Source organism: Coregonus clupeaformis, chromosome 30 (assembly GCF_020615455.1).
Source record: "Coregonus clupeaformis isolate EN_2021a chromosome 30, ASM2061545v1, whole genome shotgun sequence".
Lineage (NCBI taxonomy): Eukaryota > Metazoa > Chordata > Actinopteri > Salmoniformes > Salmonidae > Coregonus > Coregonus clupeaformis.
This window is the reverse complement of record NC_059221.1, coordinates 47,122,994-47,138,455: the sequence shown is the minus strand read 5'-3', so window position 1 is coordinate 47,138,455 and position 15,462 is coordinate 47,122,994.

Sequence of the window (15,462 nt, the reverse complement as noted above, 5' to 3'; positions counted from 1 at the left end):
CAAGGGCATTGAAGATTAAACGTGGCTGGGTCTTTCAGCATGACAATGATCCCAAACACACCGCCCGGGCAACGAAGGAGTGGCTTCGTAAGAAGCATTTCAAGGTCCTGGAGTGGCCTAGCCAGTCTCCAGATCTCAACCCCATAGAAAATCTTTGGAGGGAGTTGAAAGTCTGTGTTGCCCAGCGACAGCCCCAAAACATCACTTTTCTAGAGGAGATCTGCATGGAGGAATGGGCCAAAATACCAGCAACAGTGTGTGAAAGCCTTGTGAAGACTTACAGAAAACGTTTGACCTGTGTCATTGCCAACAAAGGGTATATAACAAAGTATTAAGAAACTTTTGTTATTGACCAAATACTTATTTTCCACCATAATTTGCAAATAAATTCATTAAAAATCCTACAATGTGATTTTCTGGATTTTTTTTTCTAATTTTGTCTGTCATAGTTGACGTGTACCTATGATGAAAATTACAGGCCTCTCTCATCTTTTTAAGTGGGAGAACTTGCACAATTGGTGGCTGACTAAATACTTTTTTTTCCCCACTGTAGGTATGTAACCTGCCATAGGGGCACAAAGGGTGGAGAAGTCAAGTAGCATGCTTCTGCAAATATGCATTCATTTTTATATGGCAGTGATGTGTTGTTATAGTTTTTCTGTGATAAAGGACAGATACTGTCCCTAACCCTTTCCACAGCTCTCTTTGGCATGAGACACATTTGCCTGTGCTGTTAGTAAAATGGTCAAGGCAAATGTGATCGGAGTAAACATTTACAGTGTCTTACAGAGGCTCTAAAACTATAAACATGTGTTGTGGGAGACAGAGACACTATCTCCATTTATTTTCTATTTACAATACAGTACAATGTGATTCTTCGAGTTGCAGATACTCCTCTAATAAAGTAGTTTTTACATTTTATGATTAGCAGATGGCCCGGTTTTGATCGGACGCAGATGCAGGCTCCGTCGTAATATTAAACATCCCACACAATGTTATATGTGACCTTGCTGTGACTGGACTGCAGGAATGATTTCAAAGGTTTATTGTCTGTTGCTGTACTGTATGTCACTGTGATTTAGACTGAAACTATCAAGAAACAAGGCTTAAGATCCACTTTGAAAGGGGCTGGTATTAAAATGAATTGCTCAACATGCAGTGACCTGCAAAGCTTTGATGGGCTCATATAGCATCAATATACAGCTTGGCCAGGCTTTTGAGAAATGGCTAGGCTACATTGAAGTGTGGGAAATCTACTTTCCAATAAAATAAGTATGTTGTTCATTGCTCTCTCTCCCATGTCTGGCAATCCTTGCCAGTGTAATATTTCCTTTCAGCAGTTGCCCTGAAAAATGCATGCATTCTATACCATACTAGTGACATTTCCTTAAATGACAACAAACAAGGGTTACCCGCTAGGGAAGTTATTGAAGTCATTCTTTCAGAACTAACCAGTGTAAGTACCCAGACTACCATTTATGGGCATCAGTCGGCAGGGCATGATAACTGCGATGGGGGAGATGCTCTTTAAGGCCCAATGAAAGTAGTGACCTGAACCCCATGGTGAGAGAGAACAAACTCAGCAGATGTGTGGAGGAGTGGTCGTCCTCCTGTGTTTGTGGGATGTTTTATTAGCGCTTCCTATGGAGTTTAGGCTCTGTTGGGCACGTGCCAGGACCCATCACACTTGACAGTATCTTTATGATATAGAATTTAAGAATGCAGCGTTAGATGTCTCTGAAGCCTCCTCCTTGTCATGGTGATGGCTCCCCACCTGCTCGGAATGGAGATGGTTCAGTTACTGTAACGGGCTGTGCTGCTTAGTGTGCAGAAAGACACACCTGTGTGTAGGCTACATACCTCAAATGATATAAACCTCATTGTACCATTTCATCACGAGTTAAGTAAGGGTGTTTTCACACTTGTTCCCTTTCAGACTATTTTTGTGAACTGAGTAGAATAATAGCGAAGACATCAAAACTATGAAATAACACATATGGAATCATGTAGTAACCAAAAAAGTGGGGGGTATACAGAAGATTACCCTATTTGGTAAAAGACCAAGTCCATATTATGGCAAGAACAGCTCAAATAAGAGAAACAACAGTCCATCATTACTTTAAGACATGAAGGTCAGTCAAAACGGAACATTTCAAGAACTTTGAACGTTTCTTCAAGTGCAGTCGCAAAAAACATCAAGCGCTATGATGAAACTGGCTCTCATGAGGACCACCACAGGAATGGAAGACCCAGAGTTACCTCTGCTGCAGAGGATACATTCATTAGAGTTACCAGCCTCAGAAATTGCAGCCCAAATAAATGCTTCACAGAGTTCAAGTAACAGACACATCTCAACATCAACTGTTCAGGCCTTCATGGTCGATTTGCTGCAAAGAAACCACTACTAAAGGACACCAATAATAAGAAGAGACTTGCCTGGGCCAAGAAACACGAGCAATGGACATTAGACTGGTGGAAATGTGTCCTTTGGTCTGGATTTGGAGTCCAAATTGGGGATTTTTGGTTCCAACCGCCGTGTCTTTGTGAGACGCGGTGTGGGTGAACCAATGATCTCTGCATGTGTATTTCCCACCGTAAAGCATGGAGGAGGAGGTGTTATGGTGTGGGGGTGCTTTGATGGTGACAGTGTCTGTGATTTATTTCGAATTTAAGGCACACTTAACCAGCATGGCTACCACAGCATTCTGCAGCGATACGCCATCCCATCTGGTTTGGTTTTAGTGGGGCTATCATTGTCTTTCAACAGGACAATGACCCAACACACCTCCAGGCTGTGTATGGGCTATTTTACCACGAAGGAGAGTGGTGGAGTGCTGCATCAGATGACCTGGCCTCCACAATCCCCCGACCTCAATCAAATTGAGATGGTTTGGGATGAGTTGGACTTCAGAGTAAAGAAAAAGCAGCCAACAAGTGCTCAGCATATGTGGGAACTCCTTCAAGACTGTTGGAAAAGCGTTCCAGGTGAAGCTGGTTGAGAAAATGCCAAGAGTGTGCAAAGCTGTCATCAAGGCAAAGGGTGGCTATTTGAAGAATCTCAAATATTAAATATATTTTGATTTGTTAAACACTTTTTTGGTTACTACATGATTCCATATGTGTTATTTCATAGTTTTGATGTCTTCACTATTAGTCTACAATGTAGAAAATAGTAAAAATAAAGAAAAACCCTTGAATGAGTAGGTGTTCTAAAACTTTTGACCGGTAGTGTACATGTTAATAGTATCTTCTGATTGCAATTATTTTGTCTCATATTTTAACTAAATGCAATCTATTAGCTTAAAAAATGTAAGTAGGTTTATCTAGCTGTCCGATAACACATTCTGATTGAATGGCTTGTCCTGCACTTTGTAAAAACCCAGAGTGAATGTTGTAAAACGATCTTAGTTCCTTTCTAAACATAGCAATGTGAATGCAAAGAGGACTCGGTCCACAAAATAGGTGAAGTGAACTGGCAAAAGAGTTTAAAGGCAAGGGCAGTGTATTACAAAGAGAACTGAGTTATTTTGCTTTTTCATACCCCAGAGTTCACTTTAAAGAGGACTATATGTGAAAACACCCTAATTTATTGCAGATTAGTCGGCAGCTGAGGCATAATATTTCAGTTTCATTATTAAACTCCACTGTAGCTTCTGGAAACAACTAACTAACATTATTCAACCACGTTCCATGTTCAACGTTTTATATTCTCTGCCACAATCTGTCCAATTCGGCATGAAGGCTCAAGTTTACATTATGTATAGAGCTGAAGATGTAAGTAAGATGGATTCTCTGTATGTGCTTTAGCCTTATAGCTGGGGATGACGGTGTCCCCCTGGGATGTGTTCTGGTGCACCTTGACATGTAGAAGAGGTGGAACCTGAGCCAGGTGGTCACAGCTAGGTCTTCTAATCTCTCTGTAGGCCCGTAACACGCTACATGTAATTGATCATAATAAATCATTTGACATAATGCAGAGTGGAAATTAGCCATGGAAGGAGGTCATAGGGGGATGGAACAGGGATATGTTCAGCCCATATAGGAATTCATCATGCAGCTACAAAAAACTAGTATCCACAGAAGGGGCTTGGATTTCACGAGACCTGTGGGGGATTTGGGAGATTAAGCACATGCATGGATGTTATGTTACGGTCATGCTTTATTCAGTTTAATTTAGAATTTCGGGTTCAATAACAGTGTTCATTCATGAATGAAAATGTGATACATTTTTCTCTCACATTTTTCAAGTACAGAGTGTTTCTGGTTCATCTACTATGCTGTCATTTGCCATGCTTGTGTTGAGGCCAAGCACACCAAATCCACTGTAACAACCTTTCCACAATGTTCCATTAATGTCAAACAGCTTTACAGCAGCGTATTTACAACAACATTGTGTTTTTACTAGGATTCACTCCTCAAAATTCACTAAATCTGGGATCGCTGCTCTGGAGACAGATTTGTGAAGCTGATATTCTCAGACTAATCTTTTCTTTGTCCATGGTCCAAAGAGGACCAAAGGTCTATGTTGAGTCAACCATGAGACCAGAAGCTCTGGGAGTGTAGCCTTGACTGTGGCTACAGCTGGGCATCCAAACACAGAGAGGAGAGAGCCCAGCGTTAATCCACCCTGTCTTTGATGTGGGCCGTAGGGTTGGACGTTGTTTTTCTGCCGTGGTGCTGGAGGTCAACACAGCTGCTGATTGAGGCTGATTCCTTCTGATAGAGCAGCACAGAGGGTTTGTATCCAGCTTCAGCAAGGGTAACATTTTAACACTCACACCTGGTTCATCCCATTGTTTATGGGATATTTGTGTTGCCTCCTTTGCTGCCCATCCCAAATGACTGTATATGGGTGGCATCTGCCTGCAGGATTTGTGTGTTCGTTTTTTCCGTAACACCTTGGCGATCATGAGAGTGCTCAGAGAACTGTCTAATAGACTGACCCACAAAATAAAATGTTATTGGTCGAGTACACATATTTTGCAGATGTTATCGCGGGTGTAGCGAAATGCTCATGTTCCTAGCTCCAACAGCGCAGTAATACCTAACAATACAAAACAATACACGCAAATCCCCCCAAATTTTAAGAAATTAATTAAGAAATATAGAAATATTAGAACGAGTAATGTCAGAGTCTGGAATATAAATATATATGTACAGTACCTTCAGAAAGTATTCACACCCCTTTACTTTTTACACATTTTGTTGTGTTACAAAGTGGGATAAAAATATTTTTCATTGTCATTTTTTTGTAAACAATCTACACAAAATACTCCGTAATGTCAAAGTGGAAGAAAAATTCTAACATTTGTAAAAAAATATATATATACAGTGGGGGAAAAAAGTATTTAGTCAACCACCAATTGTGCAAGTTCTCCCACTTAAAAAGATGAGAGAGGCCTGTAATTTTCATCATAGGTACACGTCAACTATGACAGACAAATTGGGGGGGGAAAATCCAGAAAATCACATTGTAGGATTTTAAATGAATTTATTTGCAAATTATGGTGGAAAACAAGTATTTGGTCACCTACAAACAAGCAAGATTTCTGGCTCTCACAGACCTGTAACTTCTTCTTTAAGAGGCTCCTCTGTCCTCCACTCGTTACCTGTATTAATGGCACCTGTTTGAACTTGTTATCAGTATAAAAGACACCTGTCCACAACCTCAAACTGTCACACTCCAAACTCCACTATGGCCAAGACCAAAGAGCTGTCAAAGGACACCGGAAACAAAATTGTAGACCTGCACCAGGCTGGGAAGACTGAATCTGCAATAGGTAAGCAGCTTGGTTTGAAGAAATCAACTGTGGGAGCAATTATTAGGAAATGGAAGACATACAAGACCACTGATAATCTCCCTCGATCTGGGGCTCCACGCAAGATCTCACCCCGTGGGGTCAAAATGATCACAACTACGGTGAACAAAAATCCCAGAACCACACGGGGGGACCTAGTGAATGACCTGCAGAGAGCTGGGACCAAAGTAACAAAGCCTACCATCAGTAACACACTACGCCGCCAGGGACTCAAATCCTGCAGTGCCAGACGTGTCCCCCTGCTTAAGCCAGTACATGTCCAGGCCCGTCTGAAGTTTGCTAGAGTGCATTTGGATGATCCAGAAGAGGATTGGGAGAATGTCATATGGTCAGATGAAACCAAAATAGAACTTTTTGGTAAAAAACTCAACTCGTCGTGTTTGGAGGACAAAGAATGCTGAGTTGCATCCAAAGAACACCATACCTACTGTGAAGCATGGGGTGGAAACATCATGCTTTGGGCCTGTTTTTCTGCAAAGGGACCAGGACGACTGATCCGTGTAAAGGAAAGAATGAATGGGGCCATGTATCGTGAGATTTTGAGTGAAAACCTCCTTCCATCAGCAAGGGCATTGAAGATGAAACGTGGCTGGGTCTTTCAGCATGACAATGATCCCAAACACACCGCCCGGGCAACGAAGGAGTGGCTTCGTAAGAAGCATTTCAAGGTCCTGGAGTGGCCTAGCCAGTCTCCAGATCTCAACCCCATAGAAAATCTTTGGAGGGAGTTGAAAGTCCATGTTGCCCAGCGACAGCCCCAAAACATCACTGCTCTAGAGGAGATCTGCATGGAGGAATGGGCCAAAATACCAGCAACAGTGTGTGAAAGTCTTGTGAAGACTTACAGAAAACGTTTGACCTGTGTCATTGCCAACAAAGGGTATATAACAAAGTATTGAGAAACTTTTGTTATTGACCAAATACTTATTTTCCACCATAATTTGCAAATAAATTCATTAAAAATGCTACAATTTGATTTTCTGGAAAAACAATTCTCATTTTGTCTGTCATAGTTGACGTGTACCTATGATGAAAATTACAGGCCTCTCTCATCTTTTTAAGTGGGAGAACTTGCACAATTGGTGGCTGACTAAATACTTTTTTCCCCCACTGTATATATATATATATATTGTGACGTCACGAGAGGCTACACAGCTTTCAGCGGGATTTCTCAAGTAGTGCAAGGAGACAAGGTTCAAACAAAACAAGGATTTTATTATAGGTCTTGGGAAATTAACGAAAATATAACAAAATTCTGTTCTCTTGTGGCTCTTTAAGGGTTAACAGTTCAGGGATGTCTCTTCCACATCCAAAATCATAATTCTCACTCGCTCAGATAACTTTTCCCCAGCCTTACTGTAGTCCACGTTGCAGCTAGTGGCTAACCCAGCAAAAAGTCCTTCCAAATGTCTCTCACGTATTTCCACAGGTGCATATATCCAAAGGTGAGTATTTCCCAAAGGTAAGTATCTCCAAATCCTTATATTCCTCATGGAAGTGGACGTGCAGCACTCTTGTTCTCCAGAGAGCCCAGGTTGGAGACTGTGTCTCTTCCCTTCCCAAACCTTCAGCTCATCAGCTCCTCATTTGTTTCAGCTGCGTGGGAAGATTGGCCATAGAGGGGTGGAGTTCCCGACCATACCAGCAGATGGAGCCATAGCTGTCTGGGTTTGCAGCCACCTCAGGGGGATGTAACGTCCCTCCAGGACACAGCCTCTCGTGACATCACACATCCCCCTCCTCGGGACCGACGTCCTCGTCGGGTAAAGGCAGCGAAGAAGGCATCACGCCGGGAGAGGGCGTCCGCATTGCCGTGGTGCTTGCCAGACTGCTCTCTCTTCAACTCCTCCAACTCTAGGACCAGGGACTCAGCCTCCTGTTGTCTCTCCTTGAGTTTCTTACTGAACGCATCAGCCTTGGTTTTAGCAGAGTTTAGCTTCTGTTGAGCAGCTTTCAGTTCCTTCTCTCTCTCTGCCTCCGCATTCTTCATCTTGTTCTCCAACACCTTGTACTTCTCCTCTGCCTTCTTCTGGACCTCCTTACTACTGCGCAGGGTCTCCTCACACTCCTCGATGGTCCTGCGCAGCCTCTCCAGCTCCTCCTGTTGCTTATGGAAGGAGCTCTGTTGGAGTTTAGCCTGGAGGATATCTAACTCTTCTGTCTTCATGTCTAACTGTTGCTTTAACAAACGATACCTCTCAGCGGTCCCCTTCAGACCAGACAGTTCTTTGTCCAGATTCTGTAGCTCCGTCTCTGTGTCGGTCTGGGCACCTGCCATCCCTATCAGAGCCCGGGCGGGAGTGAGTAATTCGGAGGATTGCACCGGAGCCTTCCCAGGATGAGTCTTGCCTCTCCGTTTCCGAGGTACTCGGGTTATCCTCTCCTGAGACTCTCTCCAGAGTGGGTAAAAGGCTGGGCAGTCTCGTCCAATTAGGACAGGGACGGGGAGGGAATCAACCACCCCGCCGTCGTGTGTATGGTTCCCGTGTGCTGGTCATTGTAAGTTCAGTAATGGGGTATTCTCTGGTGTCCCCATGGACACAGGAAACTGGGAGGACTTTCCCCGGGGTCAGACACGTTGGGCCCACCAAATCCTTACGCACCAGGGTGGCCCGGCTACCAGAATCCAGTAAGGCCTCCACATCATGGTGATTCACAGTTACCGGGCAGGTGGGGGGTCGATCTGGGCCGCCATCTACGACTCCCAAGAGCGAGGCAAAAGCGGTGTGTGGGTGCTGAGCTGGAGGACTCCGCAGTGGGCATAGGTTCATCGGCTGGTTTCCCACACTGCCAGGAGATATGTCCCATCTCCCCACACCGGTAACACTGTCGAGTTTCCCCCCTCCTGGTGTACTCTTCTTGGACCCGCCTGGTTTCTGGCTCCCCCTGGAGCCGGGATAAGTCCTGACGTGGCTGGGTTCGAGACCTTGGGGTCCTTTGGACGGGTTCTTCCCATTTGTGGTGGGGCCGCACTCCTGGGGTCTTTTCGGGAAGCATTCAGCATCTCCGCTGTGGCCTGGTACTTTTCCACAGCTTCCACGGTCAGATCAGCCGTGGTCAAGGCCTGTTGACTGATGAACCGTTTTGCCTCATAAGGCAGGGCGCGTGAGGTAACGATCCACCACAACGGCCTCCACCACCGCCGCTGCTGTATTCCTCTGCGGATCAAGCCATTTCCTTGCGATTCGGACAAGTTCATGCATCTGCGCCCGAGGAGGTTGGTCTGGTTGGAAGGTCCAGCTGTGAAAGCGCTGGGCCATACCAAACTTTGTGAGTCCATATCTGCTGAGGATCTCAGACTTCAGGGCATCATAGTCAGTAACCTGGTCAGGGCCCAGGTCCCGGACAGCATTCAGCGATTCCCGGTTAGAAAGGGGGCTAACAGACCAACCCACTGTTGCTTGGGCCAGGCTTCCCTAGTGGCCGTGGCCTCAAATGCATGCAGGTATGCCTCAATGTCATCGGTAGCTCCCATCTTAGATATAAAGTCACTTGCCTTTATTGGGCGGGTATTTTGGACCACCCTCTGTCTCTGCAACTGCAATTCCTCTGCCTTCAGAAGGTTGGCTTTCTTTTGCTCCTCCAAGAGAGCCACGTTTGCTTGCATCTGGGCTTGCTGGCCAGCAACAAGGGCTTTCAATATGTCCTCCATTTCAGTCGGCGGGGAGCCTACGGCCAACTTGGAAAACTGGGTGATCAAACCTTCGGTATCCTCCTCTGACATGCACTATTAACGCTTGAGCGTGCCCGTATTCTCCACCATCTGTGACGTCACGAGAGGCTACACAGCTTTCAGCGGGATTTCTCAAGTAGTGCAAGGAGACAAGGTTCAAACAAAACAAGGATTTTATTATAGGTCTTGGGAAATTAACGAAAATATAACAAAATTCTGTTCTCTTGTGGCTCTTTAAGGGTTAACAGTTCAGGGATGTCTCTTCCACATCCAAAATCATAATTCTCACTCGCTCAGATAACTTTTCCCCAGCCTTACTGTAGTCCACGTTGCAGCTAGTGGCTAACCCAGCAAAAAGTCCTTCCAAATGTCTCTCACGTATTTCCACAGGTGCATATATCCAAAGGTGAGTATTTCCCAAAGGTAAGTATCTCCAAATCCTTATATTCCTCATGGAAGTGGACGTGCAGCACTCTTGTTCTCCAGAGAGCCCAGGTTGGAGACTGTGTCTCTTCCCTTCCCAAACCTTCAGCTCATCAGCTCCTCATTTGTTTCAGCTGCGTGGGAAGATTGGCCATAGAGGGGTGGAGTTCCCGACCATACCAGCAGATGGAGCCATAGCTGTCTGGGTTTGCAGCCACCTCAGGGGGATGTAACGTCCCTCCAGGACACAGCCTCTCGTGACATCACAATATATATATATATATATATATATATATATATACTGTATATGAAAAATAAAACACTAATTTCTCTTGATTAGATAAGAATTCAACCCCCTGAGTCAATGCATGTTAGAATCACCTTTGGCAGCGATTACAGCTGTGAGTCTTTCTGGGTAAGTCTCTAAGAGCTTTGCACACCTGAGTTGAACAATGTTTGCACATATATTTATTTATTCATGCTGGTTATTGATCATTGCTAGACAGACATTTTCAAGTCTTGCCATAGATTTTCAAGCCGATTTAAGTCAAAACTGTAACTAGGCCACTCAGGAACATTCAATGTTGTCTTGGTAAGCAACTGCAGTGTATATTTGGCTTTGTGTTTTAGGTTATTGTCCTGCTGACAGGTGAATTTGTCTCCCAGTGTCTGTTGGAAAGCAGACTGAACCAGGTTTTCCTCTAGGATTTTGCTGAGTTAGGACGGACGCCTGTATCTTTGTAGTGACTGGGTGTATTGATACACCATCCAAAATGTAATTAATAACTTCACCATGCTCAAAGGGATATTCAATGTCGGCTTCTTTTTTCATTTTTTTTACCCATCTACCAATAGGTGCCCTTCTTTGCGAGGCATTGGATACCCTCCCTGGTCTTTGTGGTTGAATCTGTGTTTGAAATGCACTGCTCAACTGAGGGACCTTACAGATAATTGCATGTGTGGGGTACAAAGATGAGATAGTCATTCAAAAATCATGTTTAACACTATTATTGCACAAAGAGTGTCCATGCAACTTATGTGACTTGTTAAGCAAATATTTACTCCTGAATTTATTTAGGCTTGCCATAACAAAAGGGTTGAATACTTATTGACTCAAGACATTTCAGCTTTTCATTTTTTATTAATTTGTAAAGAGTTCTAAAAACATAATTCCACTTTGACATTATGGGGTATGGTGTGTAGGCCAGTGACAGAACATCTCAATTTAATCAATTTTAAATTCAGGCTGTAACACAACAAAATGTGGAAAAAGTCAAGGGGTGTGAATACTTTCTGAAGGCACTGGTGTGTGCAAATAGTATGAAATATGAATAGGAAAGGTGTGTACAGCAGTAGTTATATAGGATGAGCCTTGACTAGAATACAGTATATAAAGTGTATTCGGAAAGTATTCAGAACCCTTGACTTTTACAGCCTTATTCTAAAATGTATGGAGAAAAATAAAATCCACATCAATCTACACACAATACCCCATAATGACAAAGCGAAATAGATTTTTAGAAATGTTTGTACATTTATTTAAAATGAAAACAGAAATACCATATTTACATAAGTATTCAGACCCTTTGCTATGAGACTCGAAATTGAGCTCAGGTGCATCCTGTTTCCATTGATCACACTTGAGAGTCCACCTGTGGTAAATTCAATTGATTAGACATGATTTGGAATGGCACACACCTGTCTATATTAGTTCCCACAGTTGACAGTGCATGTCAGAGCAAAAACCAAGCGATGAGGTCGAAGGAATTGTCCATAAAGCTCAGAGACAGGATTGTGTCAAGGCACAGATCTGGGGACGGGTACCAAAACATTTCTGCAGTATTGAAGGTCCCCAAGAACACAGTGGCCTCCATCACTCTTTAATGGAAGAAGATTGGAACCAGCAAGACTCTTCCTAGAGCTGGCCGCCACGGCCAAACTGAGCAATCGGGTGAGAAGGGCCTTGGTCAGGGAGGTGACCAAGAACCCGATGGTCACTCTGACAGAGTTCCAGAGTTCCTCTTTGGAGATGGGAGAACCTTCCAGAAGGACAACCATCACTGCAGCACTCCACCAATCAGGCCTTTATGGAAGAGTGGCCAGACAGAAGCCACTTCTCAGTAAAAGGCACGACAGCCCGCTTGGAGTGTGCCAAGAGGCACCTAAAGGACTCTGACCATGAGAAACAAGATTCTCTGGTCTGTTGAAACCAAGATTGAACTCTGTGGCCTGAATGCCAAGCGTCACGTCTGTGGGAAAACTGGCACCACCCCTACGTTGAAGCATGGTGGTGGCAGCATCATGCTGTGGGGATGTCTTTCAGCGGCAGGGACTGGGAGACTAGTCAGGATCGAGGGAAAGATGAACGGAGCAAACTACAGAGAGATCCTCGATGAAAACCTGCTCCAGAGCGCTCAGGGCCTCAGACTGGGGCGAAGGTTCACCTGCCAACAGGACAACGTCCCTAAGCACACAGCCTAGACAACGCAGGAGTGGCTTTGGGACAAGTCTCTGAATGTCCTTGAGTGGCCCAGCCAGAGCCCGGACTTGAACCTGATCTAACATCTCTGGAGAGACCTGAAAATAGCTATGCAGCGATGCTCCCCATCCAGCCTGACAGAGCTTGAGAGGATCTGTAGAGAAGAATGGGAGAAATTCCCCAAATACAGGTGTGCCAAGCTTGTAGCGTCATACCCAAAAAGACCTGAGGCTGTAATCGCTGCCAAAGGTGCTTCAACAATGTACTGAGTAAAGGGTCTGAATACTTATGTAAATGTGATATTTCAATTTTTTATTCTTAATACATTTGCAAAAATTTCTAAAAACCTGTTTTTTCTTTGTCATTATGGGGTATTGTGTGTAGATTGATGAGGGGGAAAAAACAATTTAATACATTTTAGAATAAGGCTATAATGTAACAAAATGTGGAAAAGGTCAAGGGGTCTGAATACTTTCCGAATGCACTGTACATATAAAATGGGTAAAACAGTATGTAAACATTATTAAAGTGACCATGTTCAATGACCAGTGTTCAATGACTATGTACATAGGGCAGCAGTCTCTAAGGTGCAGGGTTGAGTACCGGGTGGTAGCCGGCTAGTAACAGTGACTCAAGTTCAGGGCAGGGTACTGGGCAGAGGCCGGCTAGTGGTGACTATTTAACAGTCTGATGGCCGGGAGATAGAAGCTGTTTCTCAGTCTCTCTGTCCCAGTTTGATGAACCTGTACTGTCTCTGCCTTCTAAATGGTAGCGGAGTGAACATGCCGTGGCTCGGTTGGCTGAGGTACTTGATGATCTTCTTGGCCTTCCTGTGACACCGGGTGCTGTAGATGTCCTGGAGGGCAGGCAGTGTGCCCCCAGTGATGTGTTGGGTTGACCGCACCACCCTCTGGAGAGCCCTGTGGTTGCGGACGGTGCAGTTGTCGTACCAGTCGGTGATACAGCCCGACAGGATGCTCTCAATGGTGCATCTGTAGAAGTTTTTGAGAGTCTTACATGCTGACCACACCGGCCACGTTGCGTGCACGAGCGTTGCAAAATAAATGTACACATACATGTTATTCAATAATTTCATCCAAGCTGCTTGCACGTGTCAACGAGCGTCTGCGTAGCCAAGCGCTAAAATAGAACTTGGTTCTATTTTTGACACTTGACACGTTGAAAGTCCTGCCTCTCCCATCACCTCATTGGTTTTTAGTCCAGTTGGTTGCAGTAATGCATACTGAAGTTGGTTGCCAAACACCATATAAAATCCTCAGAAGAAGAAGACTGAACTAGGAGAGATTATTAGAAACTAACTAGGTTTCCCATTTTATCTGTGGATTAATTGTCGGAGTAGAAAACACACGATTTTGTGTGACTCAAAATGTGTCGATCTTCTACAAAGATCCAGCAAAAAAAAGGACCTTGTACATTTAGGGTAAAATAACAACCCAATGTTTATATCCCAGGACAAATTAGCTAGTAACAGCAAGCTAGCAACAGCAAGCTAGTTAGCTAAATGTCCACGTTTCATATGTGTTTTGACCTGTCCCCAAATTAATATAGTTGGTTCAGAGTTTGTTCTGATATTTCAACCTGCATGTCCTGATCGCATCTGGTGTGGATGGACAAAATCAACATGCGCACGTGTGCCCGGTGTAGTCAGCATGTTAGGGACCAAGACTAATTTCTTCAGCCTCCTGAGATTGAAGAGGGCTGTTGCGCCTTCTTCACCACACTGTCTGTGTAGATGGACCTGTGCACGCCGAGGAACTTAAAGCTTTTTACCCTCTCCATCAGATTGTGGTTGACTTTTCTACTAATTGTGAAGCTGCCATTGGATATGTATTTCCTAGAAAGGAAGGGGTATACTTCACTGGGACCGAGCTCCCTGCCATCACAGACCTCTATACCAGGCGGTGTTAGAGGAAGGCCCTAAACATTTTCAAAAACTCCAGCCACCTAAGTCATAGACTGTTCCCTCTGCTACTGCATGGCCAGCGGTACCGATGCACCAAGTCTGGAACCAACAGGACCCTGAACAGCTTCTACCCCCAAGCCACAAGACTGCTAAATAGTTAATTAAATAGTTTACCAAATAGCTACCCGGAATATCTGCATTGACCCTTTTTGCCATAACTTAATCATCACATAAGCTGCTGCTACTGTTTACTATCTGTCACTTTATTCCTAGTTATATGTACATATCTACCTCAATTACCTCGTACTCCTGCACATCGACTCAGTATTGGGACCCGTTGTATATTGTAAAGTTATCGTTAGTCATTGTGTATCTATTATTACTTTTATTATTACGTGTTTTACTTTTCTATTTGTATTATTTCTCTATTTTCTTTATCTCTGCATTGTTGGGAAGAGCCCGTAAATAAGCATTTCACTGTTAGTCTACACCTGTTGTTTACGAAGCATGTGACGAATAAAATGTAATTTGATTTGATTTGACATAGCATAAACCTCAGTGTATTGCTGAGGTAAACACCTGAGATTATGATGTAAAAATGGAGTGAACAACAACAGCCTGCAGAGCTCCAGGTTATTATAACAACTATAAACATGCCTCGGCTACATCATATTTTAAGCAATCAAATTATGCATGAGAGTGGTTTTGCATGAGAATAAAGGAGGTTGGGGATCTGTGGGGCTGGGGATTTGTGAGTAAAGGAGAAGGGGAAATGTGCCTGTCTGAATACTCTACCTTGAGGTTAAATACCCGGGACTTTATCACGACTTACGCAGAGAAAACAAACATTTCATATTTAGTGTTTGCTGGATTTATCTGATGTGAGCACGGTTGATTGGAATTCTGTTCATGCAGAACATTACAAAATCTAACGAACAAACACTTTGTCAAACACATAAAGTGGCACTCACTCACTCACAACATATTGCTTATACCGTAAGTGCATGGATTATGACTTAACATGTGCAATAGAGAATTAATATGCACGTACTGTATTTTTCTGGTTCAATGGCATAATTTGCTTAAATGCAGCCTTTGTCTATAATATAATTGTTATAAGAGGAGAACAAAAGAGCAGAGATGC